At 38.6% G+C, this 20,739-nt stretch overlaps 1 protein-coding gene and 1 non-coding gene across 9 annotated transcripts in view; one reads left to right on the top strand and one right to left on the bottom strand.

Annotated features, from left to right (window-relative positions):
* Nucleotides 1-20,739, top strand: part of UTRN (utrophin) — a 568,432-nt gene that overhangs the window by 330,821 nt on the left and 216,872 nt on the right. The window lies entirely within an intron of this gene.
* Nucleotides 9,191-9,305, bottom strand: LOC112061645 (U5 spliceosomal RNA). Its single transcript, XR_002890332.1, has one exon. It is a non-coding gene; the product is annotated as a U5 spliceosomal RNA (small nuclear RNA).

The following is a 20,739-nucleotide window of genomic DNA, read 5'->3' on the forward strand; positions in this document are numbered from 1 at the left end:
CCTAGGTAGGTGGTGGAATCTCCATCCTTAAAGGTGTTTAAGGCCCGGCTTGACAAAGCCTTGGCTGGGATGATTTAGTTGGTGTTGATTCTGCTTTGAGCAAGGAATTGGACTAGATGACTTCCTGAGTCATCCTGAGTCTTCCAACCCTAATCTTCTAGGATTTTAAAGAACCAGTGTCTCACATTTATCCTTTACCAGGGTAAGAGTAATCTAGAAAGGAGTACCAGCAAATGTTTCAGTGCCTTTTTAAGCTCTTTGAAGTGACTTTATAAGACTGATATAGCTTTTATGGACTAAAATATGGAGATACCAATTGTGGCTGCATAGTTAAGGTTGGCTTGAGTTTCGCACTTATTCTGAGTATGAATGAGTTTGAGCATTTACAAGTAAATATATTGTGTAGCTGAGGAGTTAAAATTAGTTGAAAAATTAAGTATTTAGGACATTTAGTATCTGGTTTCACACTTTAATTTTGTTCTGAATTATTTTAATAGCAGAATAATGCAGAAGCTTCAAACTCATTTAAACTTTCTACATAGATTACATTTGAAGATATTTTTTTTAAGATCAATGTTTTTTTTCAGTTATTCACATCTTAAAGGTTTCAGAGTAGCAGCTGTGTTAGTCTGTATCCACAAAAAGAACAGGAGTACTTGTGGCACCCTACAGCCCACGTCATCGGATGCTTGTAGTGGAAAATACAGTAGGAAAATATCTATATCTATATAGATAGATATATAAATAAATAAAAATCTCACACACACACACACAACATGAAACAATGGGTGTTACCATATACACTATAAGGAGAGTGATCAGTTAAGGTGAGCTTTTATCAGCAGGAGAGAAAAAGAACAGTTTGTACTGGTAATGAAAATGGCCCATTTCCAGCAATTGACAAGGAGATATGAGGAACTGGGGGGGGGGGCAGAATTAGCATGGGGAAATAGTTCTACTTTGTGTAATGGCCCATCCACTCCTAGTCTTTATTCAAGCCTAATTTAATGGTGTCCAATTTGCAAATTAATTCCAATTCAGCAGTCTCTCCTTAAAGTTAAACATCTTAAAGTTTCTTTTTTAGTAGAAGCTGAAGAGTAATGTTCTTCTACAGAGATTTTTTTCAAAATGGCAGGCATCTCCAATCCTTCTTAATGGAACTGAAGGTGCCCATTTTGAGAAAAACGTTTCTCTCTCATTGCTTTCAGTAGGACTGTATGTTCATCTCTCATATATTCAGCACAAGCCCCACCACATTCCTTGGTTTCACTCTCTTTGGGAACAATGGGAGGTGGTGGCCATTCACAGAGCGCTGTTCTTCGTGAGTATTTCTGAAAGAGAAAGTTTTAGGCACCAGCCTCTGCTGACCAGACAGATTTTTCAGATATTCAAACTGTATTTTGTATATATTCTCTGGCATGCTACGTTAAAATAGAGTTAAAACTGAAGAGCACATGTCAGTAATTTAGGGTTGTGACCCGAGGTGCCTTGGGTAGCCCTCACTGAAAATGCCAAGGTCAGGGCAAGGCTGCGAAAGGGAGAGCAGATACTCCCCAAACTGGTGGAAGTTAAACTCCCCAACCGGTCACAAACTTGCTTCTGATCTCCCACACTGGTTATCAAGAAGTTTAAAACAAACAAACAAAAACCCCCACCACAGCCCCCTTATTGTATTCCAGTTCTCTGGCTCCCAGTCAGCACCTAGGTCCAGTACAGTGAGAAGTTATTTAAAAAAAAACTCTGCTCACTATGCATAGGGCCAGCCACATTGCTAGGTCAATATTAGGTTGGATCTTACCCAAAATACCATGCTGCCTGCCAATTCTTTAGTGTCTAAAACGAAAGGTTTATTATAAAGAAAAAAGAATGAGTGTTGTTAAATGGTAAAGCAGTCAGATACATACAGAGCCTTCAAAGTCCATATATCAGGTTCTTAGCAGTATTGGTGAGTTTGCTGGCTTGTAAAGTCCCTCTGGAACACATCCACAGCTTGGATGAGTCATTCATTCCTTTGTTCAGAGCAGGGGTAGGCAACCTTTCAGAAGTGGTGTGCCGAGTTTTCATTTATTCACTCTAATTTAAGGTTTTGTGTGCCAGTAATACATTTTAACGTTTTTAGAAGGTCTCTTTCTATAAGTCTATAATATATAACTAAACTATTGTTGCATGTAAAGTAAATAAGTGTGCATTACCCCACCATGTAGATAATCCCTAAATTTAACCTTAACTTGGAATTTTTTGGTTTAAATAACATTTGGTTTGGGACATTTACAACAACCCAAGCTTAACTTTATTTTAACAAAGATTTTGCCTGGGTGTATATATACAAAATACAGGCAAGGTCCAAAAGAGGCAGCTTCTCTCAATGATGGATGTTAAGTCCAGAGAGTAAACAAAGGCAGGAATGATGGTGGGGTCAGCCAGGTAATATTTGCAACTTTCTATTAAACCAGGGCTTAGCTTGCATTGTTTTGTTGACAGTATGTTGACAGGGCTGTGTCTATGTGGCTAACTGTTACCAGGGAGTCTTGTGGGTTGCTGAGTATAAAGGAGATTTTTCATTTACTCATTTTTATAAGGATTTGGAATGTATATGTGGTTGTCTGTAATGGGGTGCACTCACCTCTCGCAAGTGCCTCCCCTTGGCCGAGTGCATATGCCTGCACTTTCTCTCTGCTTTGTGATGAATCTTCAGCGAACCAGCCCTATGGCTGAGTCGCACACAATCTGTATGTGAGATAAATCAAATGCCTTCCAGGATATAAATCCAACAGGGTCCTTTATCTGCAGCACTATCCCTGGGCTTGCTCCTCAGTCTATCAAGGTCTACCACAGTACCCTGGTCCGAACTGTCTCTCAGTCCCTTCTGGGCTCCCTTGAATTGTCCTTATTCTTCAAGCAGTCCTGGGCCTGGTGTGGGGCCATGTCCTCCAGGACTCCCTCCCTGGAGACTCTTTGCCTCTCTGGGGCTTTCTGGATGCAACTCTTCAGCTGGGCCACTAAGAGTTCTGTTCCCCTTCTAGGGTGTATCCAAGTCCAAGCCACTTTCCCAGATGTGGGTGGGACTAAGGTTGCCAACCCTCCAGGATTGGCCTGGAGTCTCCTGGAATCAGCGTTGATCTCCCGGTGCCTATTGAAAGCAAGCTGGGAGATTTTAATAGGATATTTTAAGAAAATGACATTGTCATGTTGGGGGGAGGGGGAAATCTCCCGTAATAGTTTCAGTCAGAGCTGGCAACCCTAGGGGGACCCAGGCCTGCCCTCTACTCTGGGTTCCAGCCCAGGGACCCTGCAGATAGCAGCTGTCTACCCTGTCCCTTTAACTAAGCTGCATTTCTGCTATGATTTCCTGGGCCACTTCCCTGCTCCCTCAGCTCATTCTTCACCCTTACTTCAGGGTTCTGTCTTGGTTGAGTTCCAGCAGCCAGCTCAGCGCTCCTTCACATTCCCCCGGTCTCTGGTGTGGCGGGACTAGTCCACCCCATCACATGGTCACTGAAGAGAGACAGGTTTGTTAGCATAAACATGGAAATAAGCAATTTTGCTCAAAAAGAAAGAGAACAGATACTTAATAAGGGTTGGTCTTAATTTTTCATAGATTCAAGGACTGGAAGGGACCTCGAGAAGTCATTGAGTCCAGTCCCCTGCCTTTATGGCAGGACCGAAGCAGATTGTCTTTTCTTTGAGTCTAACTTGTTTTTCTCTCTCCTTCCCACCCTTACTTTTTCTTTAGTTTGAGATGTGATTTAAGGAGCTGTTCTTCACTCATTCTATGTTTGTGACTCAGATAGACCCTCGGTGAAGTCAGTAAGAGTTTTGAATGAGTAAGGAGTGCTGAAGAAGGCCTTAATTTAGCATGAGAAATCAAAATGGAAGGATGTACTAAGTAATTGTTAAAATATATGTTTTTCTTGTCATGCTGACATGAAATGCAACTCTTGAAACTGAACAGCTAAAATCTGTCAAATATCTGGAATTTTATTATATATTTTACAACATAAAAGTACTAAGTAAAGTTACCTATTTAACCAGAAAGACAGATATTGGAAATACTTATGTATAACAAGGCCTAATTAATACTGATGGCAGAACCTATGCTAAAGAGTGTGGTATGGTATCCTTTTGCAGTTACTGTTTTTGGAACTTCGAAATAAGAGAAAAAAAGAAAACTGCAGGTGCACAGAAGCACAGCATATAAGTTGTATATGTGAGGACACTTTCTGCTGCAAATGCTCAGTACTCAAATTTCAAATATTATTGCCAAGTAAAGGAAAATATATATAATTTTCAAAAAAAGCAAAACCATTAGTTGTCAGTATAGAGACAAAATACTATCAAGTTCCAAATTTGAAAGTTAACTGTCTTAGCTGTAGCACTCTCAAAAATATTGAGGATAGAACTGTTTTACAATAGGAAGCAGATTGTTTTTCACTCTCTCATAACTCAGGTCTTATCTGCGTACAGAATTGCACTCATAACTTGCAGTTTTAAACTGATTTAATCAAACCAGTGCAAAAGAGTGATGTGGACACTCTTATTTTGGGTCAAACTAGGCTTATTTTGTTTAGCTTAAATTGATTAGGAACAGGTTTAAAATAAGCCAAAATAAGCCACAATATGCAGAGGTAGGAGAGTCTGCTTAAGGGTTTGTATTGGTTTAATTAAACCCAGTGCACATTTGTGTATACACCAGGCCTCAGAAATGGTTGAATGGATTTTGCACAAACTGAAAAACAAAAGAAAACTAAAAACCATCAACAAGGTCTCATTTGGGTAGGGATCAAACATAACTTTTTTTAGCTCTAATGAGGTTGTTTTGGAACTTTACGAGCAAGTGAAAACGCTGGATGCTTTCTTCTGCAACTTTAACTGTAGAGGCCCCTTCCTGTGACCTGTAGAATACAGACTGGAACAGCCATATAATTTCTTATTAAATGATGATGATGATAAACATTTACATGGTTTTGTATGTTCAAAGCACTGCATAAAAATTAATGTATTCTCACAACATCCTTTTAAGTGATGTGCCAGTAATATTGTGTCTGGTTTCGGGAATCTTTTTGCAGAGCTTTGAGAGGCTATTAATCATTTCAACAAGAGGAGTATTTCAGACTGAAAAACTAAAAACCAAGCCAATCAAGTTGGATGCAAATGATGCCCATCAGAGGTTGTGCAGTCTCTTTTGTTATGAAGAATTTTGTGCATGCCATCAGTGCAATAATTGAGCTCCTTAGTGGTGCAAGGTCATATAGCTAGTTTATTACCAAAATAGCAAACCTGTGTTGGTTGAATACTTTTCTTATTTTAGTATTCAATTACCCAACTCTGGTGTTGAAAAAAGACTGGAAGATGCATTTTCCTGAGGATTTGAGATACTTGCAATTTTGGCCTCCTACCCATATAATTCCAGTTGCTGAAACCCCAAGATGGATGAGTTTCTTACAGGTTTTCCACACAACAGGTTAACCTTTCATCAAGGAATCCTCATACCATGCATGCTCTTTTTCTTCAGATGAATCCAGAGAAAATTAGGTCTGGATAATTTTGAGCTGGGTTAGTTTAACATTGTGAACATATTCACGACAGGCTATGTTTGGTACTACTTTCCATTTTCGTGTGTTTGTGTGTGTGTGTGTGTGTGTGTGTATTGCAGACTTTATCTTTGTTGCTGTTGTTCCCAAAGACCTTTTTCTAGTTGATAATTTTTGAGGGCTGTTTTTAAAAATACTGTTTTTGAAAATGCCAAATGCTTATCTATAGCTACTGGATGCTTTCCTCCATCCATTAGTTCAACAGGTGGTGACATATGGAATATGATGTTTACTGAATGAAGTTTATGTAGTGTGGGTGTGGTGCTTGTTTGGTGTTTTTCACCATTTTCACACTGGCGTGACAGCTGTGTATTATATAAACCTGCCTTTCCATCCCAAGAATAAACTGTTCAATAATAATCCAGGCTGGTTAGGCATGTGATGAATACTGGGAACAATTAAAACATTGAAGTACTAAATGTTTGGATTTGTTGGTATCTCCCGCCCTCAAAACAGGAATATCTGATAATAAATTAAGATTTCAATATATGAGAATTGCATCAATCCAAGCTTCCTATATTCAGTACTGTACATCTACACTTGTTGGCTAGAATTTTCTAAATCACATAGTATTGGGAGTTTTTAGATAGACTTAATTGGAGCAGAATTAGGACAAAACTAGTGCTTTGGAAAAATCCCTTCTCTTATATAGATAAAATAGTCAGAAAGACCAGAGTTAAATTCTCACGCACACCAAACCCCTCCTCATTTCCCTCAAAAAAGAAAAAAAAAAATCCTAAAGCCACTGTACCCACTAGGAATGCTAAACAGTCTGGATACACTCAAAGTTATTGGGTTATGGATGCATTTTGGTCCCCTTGCTTCCTATCTTCTAATATTAATATATATATTTATATTTAACTTGGAGGTAGTATGCTGCAGGTGAGCTGTGAGGTGAATTGCAGGTGATCTGAGAAGTCTGCTCCACAGGTAGTATGCTGCCTTTTGACACAGACCCACATGACATTCTTATAAGCAAACTAGGGAAATGTGGCCTAAATGAGGTGTACAACTGGTTGCAAAACCTTACTCAGAGTAGTTAGGATGTATCTAGTCGGTGCTGCGGAGGTCTGACCTGGGTCTGGTACTATCCAATATTTTCATTAATGATTTGAATAATGAAGTAGCGCATATGCTTACACAATTTGCAGGGTTGCAAGCTCTTTGTGAGACTGGATTAGAATCCAAAGTAACCTTGACAAATGGAGAATTGGTCTGACATCAACAAGATGATATTCAATAGAGACTAGTACGTAGGAAGAAAAAAATCAAATGCGCAACTAGAAAATGGGGACTAACTGGCTATGTGGTAGCACTGCTACACAGGATGGGGGGGGGGTAGGTGAAGTAGGTGAAGAGTAATGGAGTTAATCTGCAGGAAGGGAGATTTAGGTTAGATATTAGGAAAAGCTTTCTAACTATAAATTAAGTTTTGGGTTAGGCTTCGAAAGGACATTGTGGAATTCCCCTCACTGAAGGTTTTTAAGAACAGGTTGGACAAACACCTGTCAGGGATGGTTTATGTTTACTTGACCCTGCCTCAGCCCCAGGGGCTGGACTTGAGGACCTCTTAAGGTCCCTTCCATCCCTATATTTCTATGATTTATACTCCAAAAAAGGAAGGAAATAGAATTAAGCCTTCAACTCTTTTTTCTTAAGTCACTCATGGCTCTCTCATTATTTATAGATACTCTAGTATCAGTGTGTGTGAGAGGGAGGCGCATAGTAGAATTCTAATTGTTCTCTTCAATGTTATAATTTATACAGTGATCAGCATTAGCATTTTCAGGGATTTGTCCAGCGCTGTGTTATGTCAATATATAGCCTTCTTTTGTTTTGTTTTTTTAACCCTTTGCCTCAGTGTTAGGTTTCTCTGAGCCCCATACTGCTGCCTTTGGCACTACTACTCAAATTATAAACCTCCAGAATATAGGGGAACCTTTTCAGATATAAGGAGGATCCAGTTTGGTGAGACTCCTGAGCGTGGCACCAGATTGAGTTTCAGCCTTTGTGAACATCTTGCTTGTCCCCTTTTTTGCCTCCCTCTAAAGTAACAGAGTAATATCTTATTTGCTAACACCTTCCCTCCCTGATCTCAAAGTGTTTTGTAAACATTAATTAATTAAAATCTTACAGCCAAGTGTTCTTATTTGTCATTTGGCCTAGAGGGTGTCTGAGGTCACACAGTAATACATTTGCAGAATTGGAAACTGAGTGGAGCTCTACGTCTATTCAAGCTTGCAACACCTCTTTTGCTTTTAAACCAAAGCCATCTTAAAGACTAATTTGTATTTCTTACTATTGTGATTATTTTATTTCTTGAACTGGTCAGAGAAGTCTGAAATCAGTACAATCATGCCCCCTTTTCTTTTTTGAACTTTTGTAGAATTTTAAGGAAAGAGAGAAATTAAAATCTGAATATAACTGGTGCCATTTGACACCAACCAGCTCTAACTACATGAAGAAAGGTGGTGTTCTACGGAAAGCTTAAACTGATCTCTAACTGTACTACAATAAAAACTCTGAAAGCTTTTCTTAAAATGGTGCTGGTTGTCACTACACTTACTTTATCTCCGACAGGAATCAGTGTTGCTATATTAAGTAAAACAATTCAAAACTAACTTTTAGGTGTATTAATGCCATAGCTACCATTTTCTTCACAGGTAGTGATGTACTTAATGAGTTGGAAGCAATTTTGTGGATTTTCATTGAGCTTAGCTAAGTGGAACCCAGCTACTTTAAAAAAAAACAAAAACATTTTTTATGATTATGGTCCTTTGTGAGTGGTGGCTGACATGATGTAGATTCATTGAGAATCTGATTGCTCAGGGACTGTGATAGTAGAAATTCAGGTGTTAATCTGCAGAGAGAGAAAATTGGCAACAATTTTTTATTCTGTTGCACGTGTGTTTAGGAAAAACTAGTTTGTCATTGAGTGAGAGTTAAGTCAAGTTAAGATGTCAGATCTGGCTGTGGGAAAAAATGACTTGCAAGCTGTAAGGGGGCTAAGATAAGAAATAGTGCTTATGATATATTTCTTTAGCGGACTATTTTCTTCCTTGCATAGTGCTGTCAGTGTGCATTGGGAACCATGGTATTCTCATTTTGTCAAACTAAGGGCCACCTTAAGAACTTTCCACAAGCTTGAGGGAGGAACTTAATTTGGAGAATACAGACTATATCCTCTCCACCCTCCTTTTAATATTGAGTCCAACCATGCAGAAACAACAGGTGCTCGTATAACCCACTGGTGAGTATGTTTTACAGGTCCCCCTCTCTGCCCAGCTCAGAGGATGAGAGTTGTTATAGCTCCCAGTTACATAGGTTTGACCTTTTAGCTTGAGCTATAGCAGCTCATGCTTGTAGCTTTGGAGGTTCCCAGTTCAATCCCCCGCCTGTCAGCCAAGAGGGCAGCCATCACACTAGCATGGAAATGTGGCAGATCAAAGGGATGGAAGATTAAAGAAAATTTTGGTCAAGGTTACTGTGGCAAACCCCTGTTTTCATGACAAATGCCATTGGAACATTAATGTCCATGCAGCACAGAGTAGTTCTGTGGTTTGGTATTTTAAAAATGGTCATATCTATAAACTACATGGAACTTAATACAGCTTGTTTGGAAGGATGAAGGGCTTAGTCAACCTTGTAGGAATTCAGAGGAAATCTTTAGTAAAAGGCGAAAGATTTATACGATCTGAAGAGAAACCAGAGTATATTCTAAACTGATGGTTAGACCGCTAAGCTATCTTTTTTTCATTGATAGATGATTGTGGCTACAGGTTGCATTGTAGCACAGAGTGAGTTGCTATATGTATAATAGCTCAAAAGAACTGACATTGGTCCATTTCCCATCTACTCTTCTCTCTACTCAAGGTGATTTTAAATGCCTTTCAGGATGCACATATAAGGGACAATGCAGCAATTGTTCCTTGTCAAATTTATGGTTACTTGATTATTTACATCAGCTGAAAGAGGCCAAAATCAATGTGAGTTCTTTTGTTCTAAGAGTGGAACTTCATTTTATTCCTGTCAGAGACCTCATTTGCCTCAGTGGCTGCTATTGTCAAAGTATGGCACAGGCACCTTCCGCAAAGACCTGAGTCTAGAATTGCTATTGCTGCTCTCCTCTTTAACCAGACATACAGTTTCACAAAGGAAATAAACTTAAAAATATACTAGCCATGAGTGATGCCTCTTATTCTGCCCTCTAGTTCTGTATGTGGGATTCTTAAAACTCATACACTTTCTGGGAAACATTTTAGATCAGTGGCTTCCGTTCCCCAGTCCCCAATATGAAAAAAAGTTTGTTTTTCTTGGTTTGAACATCACTCAGCTTCTTTCTGTCTGCCATAGTCTCGAACTCTGCTGAACAGTCAAAAAGATCTATCTTGAGGCTATCTTGCAATATGTACTGATGGAGTTATTTTATACTTTTTGTAGTAGGCCAGTTTTGACAACATTTTAATGCAGGATCTCAGAGGCTGAGGACTGAATGAATAAGTGTTAATGAGAATGTCTAGCCATATGGTCTACCTCTTTATTTACCAGAATAATAATATTTTAAAAAATAGCTGTCAAACTATTGTGCTGGTTCGTTTTCCTGTGAAGCTAAGTGTGAATCATGCCATATTGCTGTCATTATTTTAGAAGGATAGTAATAGTAACTTTGATTTTTTTAAATAAATATATGGTATTTGCATATGTTCCTTAAAATATAACATAAATGAAAACACTGCTTCTTCACTTCCCTCAGTGAAGATACAATATGGTTTTGCCAGTTGCTTCAGAAACATGTTATATGTACAACCTAATACCATTACGGGAAATACGTTCCATAAACAGGTGCTTTCTTACAAAAATAATAATAATGATTCTCTCTTTTTCTGAAGTATGTTTGACACAGTGAAAAGAGTAATTTCATCTATTGGTAATGCCTTTTGGTGCCCTGCCATCTTTTGATTGGCTTTATTTCCTCACAAGCTGGCTTGTACTGTATTTCAGTTGATCTTAATGATTAAAACATATAAAACCTCATTTTTCAGAGGTTCTGAGTATCTGCAGCTTCAACTGTCCTCAACAGAAGCTTCAACTACTCAGCCTCTCTGAAAATAGGTCCAATGTTATTTTAACAAGTATGTTCCTTTTACTTTAAATCTTCTATATAATATTATTTATATCTCTTTATGTTGAGAGAGAAGGTTGCGGGAAAGAAAAAACACAAATATGAAAATGTGGCCATCTTTTACTGCTCAATGTAGTGGAGGTGTCAGAGAAAATTGCTGGAATAGGTCAGTGCCAAGAATAAACTTGCTGGCCAAACCAATGATCATAAGAGCATGTTCAAAACCACTGTACATAAAATCTATTCATCATTTCATTATTTCTCTATGTAAGTAAAGATTAACTGTGGGCAAACTAATTTTTTGAATTTGGAACCAAAAGGATATTTGCATTAGTGACGAATAAAATACAGCCTCTGATTAACCAATGATCAGACTTATCACCTCAGATCAAAAAACACCAGGCATTGTGCATCCATTAAAGAGAGGTGTGCGTGTCTGTGTGGTCATCCCTCTTATAAGAAAGATTTATGTAAAAGCACCTAGGTATGCTGACGAGTGCTTTAGGCATGTGTATAATAATTGTTTCAGGTTTATCCCAAATCTCCTTTTTTCCCCCAATAGCTTTTCAGTTCCCTTTTTGCACAGGAACTGAAAAGAGCACTTTACTTTTGTTTGGTTGAATGTGTATTTAATTTGCGCAGTTTCCTCTCTTTGCCATTTCTTTCTTTATATATGTTACAGTGAAAGTTATATTTTGTCATGTTTATCTTAATTAGGTATCTCACTGGGCACAGACCAGAAACAAAATCCTTAAATAGAACATACAGCCCAAGAAAGCAAACAGGCTGCCACATCAGGGAAATGTATCTGGGGCTAAAAAATTAAATTCTGAGTCTGCATCTGTAGTAGCCCATGTGGAGTCACTCCAACACTGAAGCTGAAACTTTCTTCCCTAGTTGCTGTTTGGGTCAGGGGATCCCTATTATACATGATCTCACTAGCCACGCCTTCGTGGCTCGCTCACCTCTGGCCACCTTCAGTGTTCTTGCTTAGATAAGCCATCATAGTGCTTATTCCTTCTTGTACACAGAAGGTGAGGAGTCATTCTGTTTCCTGCTGAGTGGAACACTCAATTTTTCCTGATTTGGGCTTTGCACATGCATGAAGGGGTCCTCAGAATTTGACCCAAAATGCTTGAAGCATGTATAATGCAGCAGAAGCACTTTCACTATCATAAAAACATTTACACATTGGAAACTCAGATTGTTGTCATTTCCAAGAAATAGTCACCTATTTTAACCTAATTTTTCCAGTGTTTTTAAGGGAGCTATGAGTAGTCTTTTCTGTCACTTTCTCTCATTCATTTACTTGTTCAGAATTACATCACTCAACCCCCTTGTGCTCCTCCCCGCCCCAAAAATCCCCCAAAACAGAACCTAAAACGGTCCTCTGAATTTTAAGTTTAGTTGACTAAATCCAATAAGATTAAAGCATTATTTAATTTAAAATGTTTTAAGTCAGGGCACATGTTGTTTACTTTTCCTTATAATGTAATTGTAGTTTTTTTTCACTTATTGAATTGCAAAATGCCTAGACATATTTGAGACTATGCTGGCAGTTGAACTGAAAAGAAGATGTCAGTATATTATAACATAAAGTTCATTATGTTACCTGACTAATGCATGGAAATCTGCTAATCTCAATATAGAGAAATACAAGAGATTAAGAATAAAGAGGTGTGCTAGGAAGATTGTTACATTTAGAAGATGCAAGAGCTTCATAAGAAAAGCTTATACAATTCAGCTGTTTTCTGTTTCATTTATAGTGGATGCCAACAACATGTTCAGGGCAGTATATACAATATAGATACTGCTTATTAAAATTCCATTCAAACGAAGAACAAATAACTGTTTTTTAAAATGGTTTAATGTATTTTCAGCTGCATAACCATGTTATGTTAAAATGATGTAATTCTTGTATTAGAAATACCACCTTATATTTCTGAGGAATGAAGTGTGTTAGGTATACCTTAAAGTACTCTCTTTAAAAGAAATGATTATGAACTATAAAAATAACTTTTTATTAAAATGATCTATAGAGGATCTGATTAGGGCAGATTTTACAGTACACGTGGTCCTGCATAAACTGTCTCAGCTGTCTCAGATCACTAAATCCAGTTCATAGTATTCTGTAAAAGGATCTCTACATACTGCAAAAAACTGAAGTGCTATCTTTATCACAAAATTTGAAAGGTTTTAAATGCAGCCACTGCACTCTGTTGTAAAAGCAAGTATAAAATGAATGTTTATCAGAAACTATGCAAACTCTCCAAAGCGTAGTTTTGCAGTGACTGGTTCAGGTATGCTTTGGAATGCATTAAATCAGGCCAGATAAAGTAGTACCTCATCATGATCAGCCCCTGGCACTTGTACTCTGATTCTGACTCTCACATCCCCCCCACCCACCTTTCAGTATTGCTTTTCTTGATGTGTTTTTGATGTTTACTGTGTAGGGTAAGAGCAGCCACTCACATTCACTTAACTGGTTGACATTATGCTGTCAGTTGTGGGAGCATCTAGGAGGAACAAATAACTCGTGGGTAGAGCTTGCTGCATATGTAAGATTCAGTAACTTTAAACTGAGTCCTTCTCAACAGTCAACTGGTGTACTACTTTTGCAAGGTTCAGACATTGCTCCTTGGGGCTGGTCCCCACTAACCCCCCACTTCGGACTAAGGTACGCAAATTCAGCTACGTTAATAACATAGCTGAATTCGAAGTACCTTAGTCCGAACTTACCGCGGGTCCAGACACGGCAGGGAGGCTCCCCCGTCGATGCTGCGTACTCCTCTCGCCGAGCTGGAGTACCAGCGTCGACGGCGAGCACTTCCGTGATCGATTTATCGCGTCTAAACCAGACGCGATAAATCGATCCCAGAACATCGATTGCCTGCCGCCGGACCCTCCGGTAAGTGTAGACGTACCCTTAGTGTAGCAGTTAATGGCTTTAAAAATGAACAAATGTGAATGCAAACTGATATTTTTCTTATGCTGCTGTGCTACTTTCCTTAAGTTGTACTGTTGGGTACCAGTCATAAATGGTCCCTGTTTGATACTAGCAGTTTCCTGAAGCTTTTTTAAAGAAAGTTTCCAGTACTTCTATTATTAAAGCTGTTCATTACATCTTATGTTGGTTGAGTTGTAAATAATGTAAGATGACCTAACATGCTTGTGGAGAAACCAACTCTTTCTTCATGTTTCCTTTTTATCTGCAAATGTTCAGCCTTTGTCTCCCAACACACCAGATTTAACATTTTAGGGCAATGGCTCTCAACCTTTCCGTACTACTGTACCCCTTTCAGGAGTATGATTTGTCTTGTGTACCCCCCCAAGTTTCACCTCCCTTAGAAACCACTTGCCTACAAAATCAGACCTAAAAATACAAAAGTCACAGCATACTATTACTGAAAAATGGCTTACTTTCTCATTTTTACAATATTATAAAATAAATCAATTTTGATATCAATATTTTACTTACATTTCAGTGTATAGTATATAGAGCAGGATGAACAAGTATTACTGAGTTCGCTAGTGCTTTTTTATGTAGCCTGTTCTAAAACTAGGCAGATATCTAAATGAGTTGATGTACGCCCTGGAAAACTTTGGTGTACCCCCAGGAGTATTAGTACCCCTGGTTGAGAACCACTGTTTTAGAGGAGTGAGTTGTTTTCTTGACTTCAACTGAGGTTCTGAAAAGATGTTACAGTGGGAATGTATCTCCTGCCCTAATGTTATAAAAAGTTATTCATGTTAATCTATTTGTTCCCAGAAAGATAACTGGAAATATCATTGGGGAGGAGGGAGAACTATGCTCCCTCTATTTAAATAAGCTCTTTGTTCAGGTCAGTGCTGGATTCACAGTTATAGATAATGCAGCTTACGTTTTATTCCAAGAGTAAAGATGATGTATTCATAATTTCAAATGTAGATGTTCTGTTTTCAACAGACCAATGCTAAAATCTGCATGTGAACCACTTAGCTGACACAATAGCTCTGCATACTGAAAGCTAATAAGAAACATGCTCCCATGACGATCTTTAGCTCAGTGTGTAATAACTTCACTCGGGTTGGGTGGTTGCTGTCTGGGTATTTACAAATCACGTGACAAGTGCTGCTTTAAAATACATATATATAAAGACATAAACCTGAAAGGGAATCGGATTCCTGGCTTGACTGATCTTAAGGAGGATTTTATGGGATGGAATCTTATTTTATATATTAACAGTTCAAGACAATCTCTCTTTTTATATTGATGACTTGCCCTGTGGGCAGCTTAACAGAGACCCATTTCCTAGTTTTTGCCTATCTCTAACTAAGGATTCCCAACCGTCTGTAAGATGAAAGCAGACAAGATTAGGAGCATTTAACAACACTGTGGTACTATATGGGCATTTCTGCTTCACTGTAGTTTTGGGGACAAGGAAGAGGTTAATTTCAGCTGTTATACTCTTATGTTTAAAACAGAAAAAAGAAAAAAAAGAAGAAAAAAAAAAAAGGGTCTAACCCTTTTCTTTGTGTAAATAGCCTTGAAAACATTTATCAATGTAAACAAGTTGTTGAAGTGAATGTCACTGATTTTTGTTCAGGATCACAGGTTCTTCATGGTCTTCTTTCCCCACCACATAAAGCTGCAAACTCCTGGGAATTATCCTTGGGGATCTGTCAAACCCAAGGCAAAAGGGGCTGGAAGTTGGCATTTCTTCTTGGGCTGACACTGATGGTACTGCAACCACCAGAATCTTTCAGGAAGCTGCCTGCAGTTGTCCTGGGTTCTTTGTGGAATAACCTCTGGCCCGAGTTTGAGTCCAATAAATTGATTAGAATATATGTCTAGTGGACTAAGTATAGGACTGAGAGTGTTGTTCTAATCTGAGCATTGACACTGACTGCCTCTGCCATCTTGAGCAAGTTCCTTAGTGTGAGATTCTGTGCTCTGGCATATCCATTCAACCCCTTCTGAGTTTTAGTGTCTTATTGGTGTAACTGGGAGTGGAGTTTGGTCCTTACCCTTTCTGTGTGTTTCCTTATATATTACAGAAAAATGAGACAGAAGGTGTACACACTGAAAGATGAATGAATAGATGCTAAGTTATACTGTAGAAGAAGATAGAAGGAGAAGGAAGAACAAATGCTTAGTTATTACTTTTCCATTTAATGTTACAATTTAGTGCCTAAATGCTAATATTGTAATAGCATCATTCTATACTATCTGCACAAAAATTCAGTATAAACACTTACACTATAGGAAAGTGTATGCGGGCTTCATAGTGGTGTGTCTTTGGGAACTGTGGCTAAATAGGTATTTATCACTTTGGCTACAAGGTTCAGTTTTCAGCCTTAATAATTTCCACACCCTTAATAATTGAACAAATATTTTTATTTTAAAATCCCTGCTCCTGAGTAGTGCTGTCCACAGAACAGCCTTTTGGGCATCCCATTGCATAATAAACCAGTTCTTTCTATAAGAGTTGTCAGAATGAACTTCATCAAAGGCTGATCTTGACCGGGTACTATATATTAAGGGGCATACCGTTAATCCACTAGTTACCATTAGTTATTGCTATTGGAAGGTTACTGTATAGAGATAAGTTTTAAAAAAGAACAATAATATAATGTAGTGCACTGATTCATACCACCTTCTGAAATGCATGGAGGAACTTTTTTACTTGCTGTACTTGCATTTACATTTTAGGGATTTTATCGACAATAAACGCTAAGTAAATTTCATTTGTTATCTACATTGCACTGATTTTCCTTTAAGATCAAAAACACTTTGAAAGCCATTATGGAATTTGAACTCTCACTTTTTAATTTCAGATGTTTTTTGTGAATTATCTAGTGTTTGTTTTGTTTTCTTATTTCAGGGATGATTTATCTCTGACTACAGTTATAGCTAGTTTTCTTTGGTAAGTGGGGTTACAAGATATTAATAATAGAACTTCCATTTGTGCCTTTGAAAAATCATAGAATCATAGAATGTCAGGGTTGGAAGGGACCTCAGGAGGTCATCTAGTCCAACCCCCTGCTCAAAGCAGGACCAATTCCCAACTAAATCATCCCAGCCAGGGCTTTGTCAAGCCTGACCTTAAAAACCTCTAGGGAAGGAGATTCCACCACCTCCCTAAGTAACCCATTCCAGTGCTTCACCACCCTCCTAGTGAAAAAGTTGTTCCTAATCCAACCTAAACCTCCCACACTGCAACTTGAGACCATTACTCCTTGTTCTGTCATCTGCTACCACTGAGAACAGTCTAGCTCCATCCTTTTTGGAACCTCCTTTCAGGTAGTTGAAAGCAGCTATCAAATCCCCCCTCATTCTTCTCTTCTGCAGACTAAACAATCCCAGTTCCCTCAGCTTCTCCTCATAAGTCATGTGCTCCAGCCCCCTAATCATTTTTGTTGCTCTCTGCTGGACTCTTTCCAATTTTTCCACATCCTTCTTGTAGTATGGGGACCAAAACGGGATGCAATACTCCAGGTGTGGCCTCACCAGTGTCGAATAGAGGGGAATAATCACTTCCCTTGATCTGCTGGCAATGCCCCTACTAATACAGTCCAATATGCCATTGGCCTTCTTGGCAACGAGGGCACACTGTTGACTCATATCCAGCTTTTCGTCCACTGTAACCTCTAGGTCTTTTTCTGCAGAACTGTTGCCTAGCCATCCGGTCCCTAGTCTGTAGCAGTGCATGGGATTCTTCCATCCTAAGTGCAGGGCTCTACACTTGTCCTTGTGGAACTTCATCAGGTTTCTTTTGGCTCAATCCTCTAATTTGTCTAGGTCCCTCTGTATCCTATCCCTACCCTCCATCGTATCTACCACTCCTCCCAGTTTAGTGTCATCTGCAAACTTGCTGAGAGTGCAGTCCACGCCATCCTCCAGATCATTAATGAAGATATTGAACAAAACCAGCCCCAGGACTGACCCTTGGGGCACTCCGCTTGATACCGGCTCCCAACTAGACATGGAGCCATTGATCACTACGCGTTGAGCCCGATGATCTAGCCAGCTTTCTATCCATTTGTTTTGTGTGTTTTAAATTTAACTGAGACATTTTAGGTTTTTTACATTATAATAATTTGAAATACATGCCTTCATATTGGATATTTATGCACTTATAATCTTATATTTAAATATATCATTAACTAAGATGCAAGAAGTAGATGAAACCTTCATCTTTCATGGGGAATAGTGGGATGGATGTGAAGAAATGACATAAAATAGAAAAGTACAACAGGAAAATAAGAGATTTTAAATACAACTTTCAGAAGAACCTGGTAATTTTTTTTTCTCCTATTGCTCAAGGTAATTGACAGAGTTCTTCTGTCTGTCAGCAGATCAAAAACATTTTTAAGCTTGTTTCCTTTGCCAGTTAGCTATATGACAAACTTGAAAATTACTTGTTGCAAAGCTTAGCTGACAGAGAAAAATGCTGTTCTTATTATTGAGCTGGTAGTTTAGGATTGCTTTTATTCCTTAATCTTGGCCAGTTATCAGAAATTGTTCCTGTAATAGTATTTATGGCTATTAATTATATTTTAGTTAATAAGGACATCCATTTCATGTGTGACTTTTAATTCTTCTGTTGACAGGCATGTTTCTTTTAGAGATGGCTTCTGACTTTTCAACTTTTTGTTTTTATGAATCTCTGATTTCAGGGTTCAGGTAGCTGATTTGTAAATAAAAGGTATGTGGCAGCAAATGAACCAGAAAATAGACGGGTTAAAAATAAACGCACATTTAGAGCAGGTTTGGGCTACAAAATCACCTTCAATTTCTTGAGCTAGAGATAGAAGAAAAGATTTGAATTAGCACTTCTCCTTAAGCCTGCAGAAGGCTTCATGATCAAAATGGCAATGTGAATGTCCTAAAATTCATAAACCATGTGTTTCTCAGTCAAGTCTTTGTTTTGGGGAGCATATTTGAAGTGTTATTGATCTGGTGTGTTATGTGACTAGAGCCAAATGTTATTGCCTTCTACAATACATCAATAGAGCCAAATCTAATTTGAAGACCTTTTAACCTAAGTTCAGCAACAGTCTGGAGGTGTTTTGATCCATTAGAAAGAAACAGTTTTTAGTGCATCAGCAAAAAGAATAAAACAAAGTTACCAAGAAAAAAAGAAGCTCTTTTCTGAGTAATTAAGTCCTATCATAGTAACTTCAGTTTCTAGCCACTAAGGAAAGGAAAGCTTGATGCTCTAGTTACTAGATGGCAACTTCATTAATGAAGGCCAAATATTAACTTGCCTCTTTGTCCTTGTCATGGAGATAATTATTGCTCTCAGTAGTGACCATGTTTGTGACCTTCTGCATTCGATGTATGATATGAAAGTGAAAGTGTTTCTTTTTTGACATAAGCATGTTCTGTGGATCGGGGACAGAATAGGCCCACTGCTCCGCCTTCATGTCGTAAGAGGCGACTAAAAGGGAGCTGTCTGAAGAAAGATGGGCTCCGCCAGGTTAGAAATTTACCCAAGACACACCATACGATGTCCATACCGGATTGATCACAGCCTGGGTTAATAATGATTGCGCCATCCGTCTCCCACCAGGGCAGATGCAACAAGTATACCATTGGCGTAACCCCAACAAAGAGATATCACCATAGCCACATGGAATGTAAGGACGTTGAGAAAAATAGGGAGGTTGAAAGAACTCACATAAGAAATGAAACAATACATCTGGCACCTCCTAAGAGTCTCTGAGGTCAGATGGAAGAACTTTGGAGTGGTACTAACAGAAGAAGGCCATGTACTTTATTATAGTGGAGAGGACAAACATGTCAACAGCGTAGGAATTCTTGTGCATAAAGATATCAAGAATTCTGTATTAGGATGCCGCCCAATGTCCAGCAGGCTTATTTCCATCTGTCTAAAGGCAGTAAAATTCAGTATCACAGTGGTACAATCTACGCCCCTACAACAGACTATGACGATGACCAAATAGAAAATATTAAGAATCAGCTCCAAGACATCATTGATAAGGTACACAAGAAAGATATCCTGATTGAATAAGGAGATTGGAATGCTAAAGTGGGTACTGATGCACAGGCAAATTGGTGAGATTTATTGTGGCCATTTCTGTAATGCTGTAACCAATAAGAGAGGATTGAGACTTTTGGAGTTTGCCAGCTATAACAATCTGGTTCTTTCAAACATATTAGGAGCACATAAAGCATCCAGACAATCAACATGGCACGCACCTAATGGTCTACCTCACAGCCAGATCGACTACATCATGGTGCAAAACCGATTTCATTCTGGGATTAAGAGAGCTAAAACAAGGAGCTTCTCTGGTGCTGATATTGGAAGTGATCATGACTTTGTGATGCTAAATTTTTGGCTGTGGCTAAGAAAAATCGCCAGGCCGAAGTTCATGAGAACCAAGTTTGACTTAAAAAGATTCAGAGACCGAAACATTGCAGAGTCATTCCAAGCAATGATTGGTGGAAAATTTGCCCCACTGCTTGCTCTAGAGGAAGACTTAGAAACAATGACTAACCATTTCAATGCTGTACTGAATGAGGCAGCAATGGACATCCTTGGGAAACATCATAAGAAGACAAAACCATGGGTCACAAATGAAATACTACAAATGTGTGACATTAGAAGAGAACTTGAGAGACAAGAACAGCACTGAGGGAGCTGATAAATACAAAACGATTGGCAGAAAGATCAAGAAAGGAATGAAGGTGGCGAAAGAGATATGGATTGAAAAACAATGCTCTAAAATTGAAGAGTGTATCAGTAATAAAAATAGCAAACGAGCCTTCCAGGTTGTAAAAGATCTGATGAGGGAAAGATGGACCAAAAACTAACACAATTCAAGACAGAGAACAATCTTACAGAAGAAAGGGACATCATCAATAGGTGGACAAACTACTGCTCTGATCTATACAACCACCAGACTAGTGGAGATCCTAGTGTCTTAGCCCAGATTCAACAGAGGAGGATGACTTTCCAGTACTACATGAAGAAGTGGAAACAGCTATGAAACCACTGAAGAATGGAAAGGCTACAGGTA

The sequence above is a fragment of the Chrysemys picta genome, chromosome 3 (genome assembly GCF_011386835.1).
Source record: "Chrysemys picta bellii isolate R12L10 chromosome 3, ASM1138683v2, whole genome shotgun sequence".
In the NCBI taxonomy this organism is placed as follows: Eukaryota; Metazoa; Chordata; order Testudines; family Emydidae; genus Chrysemys; species Chrysemys picta.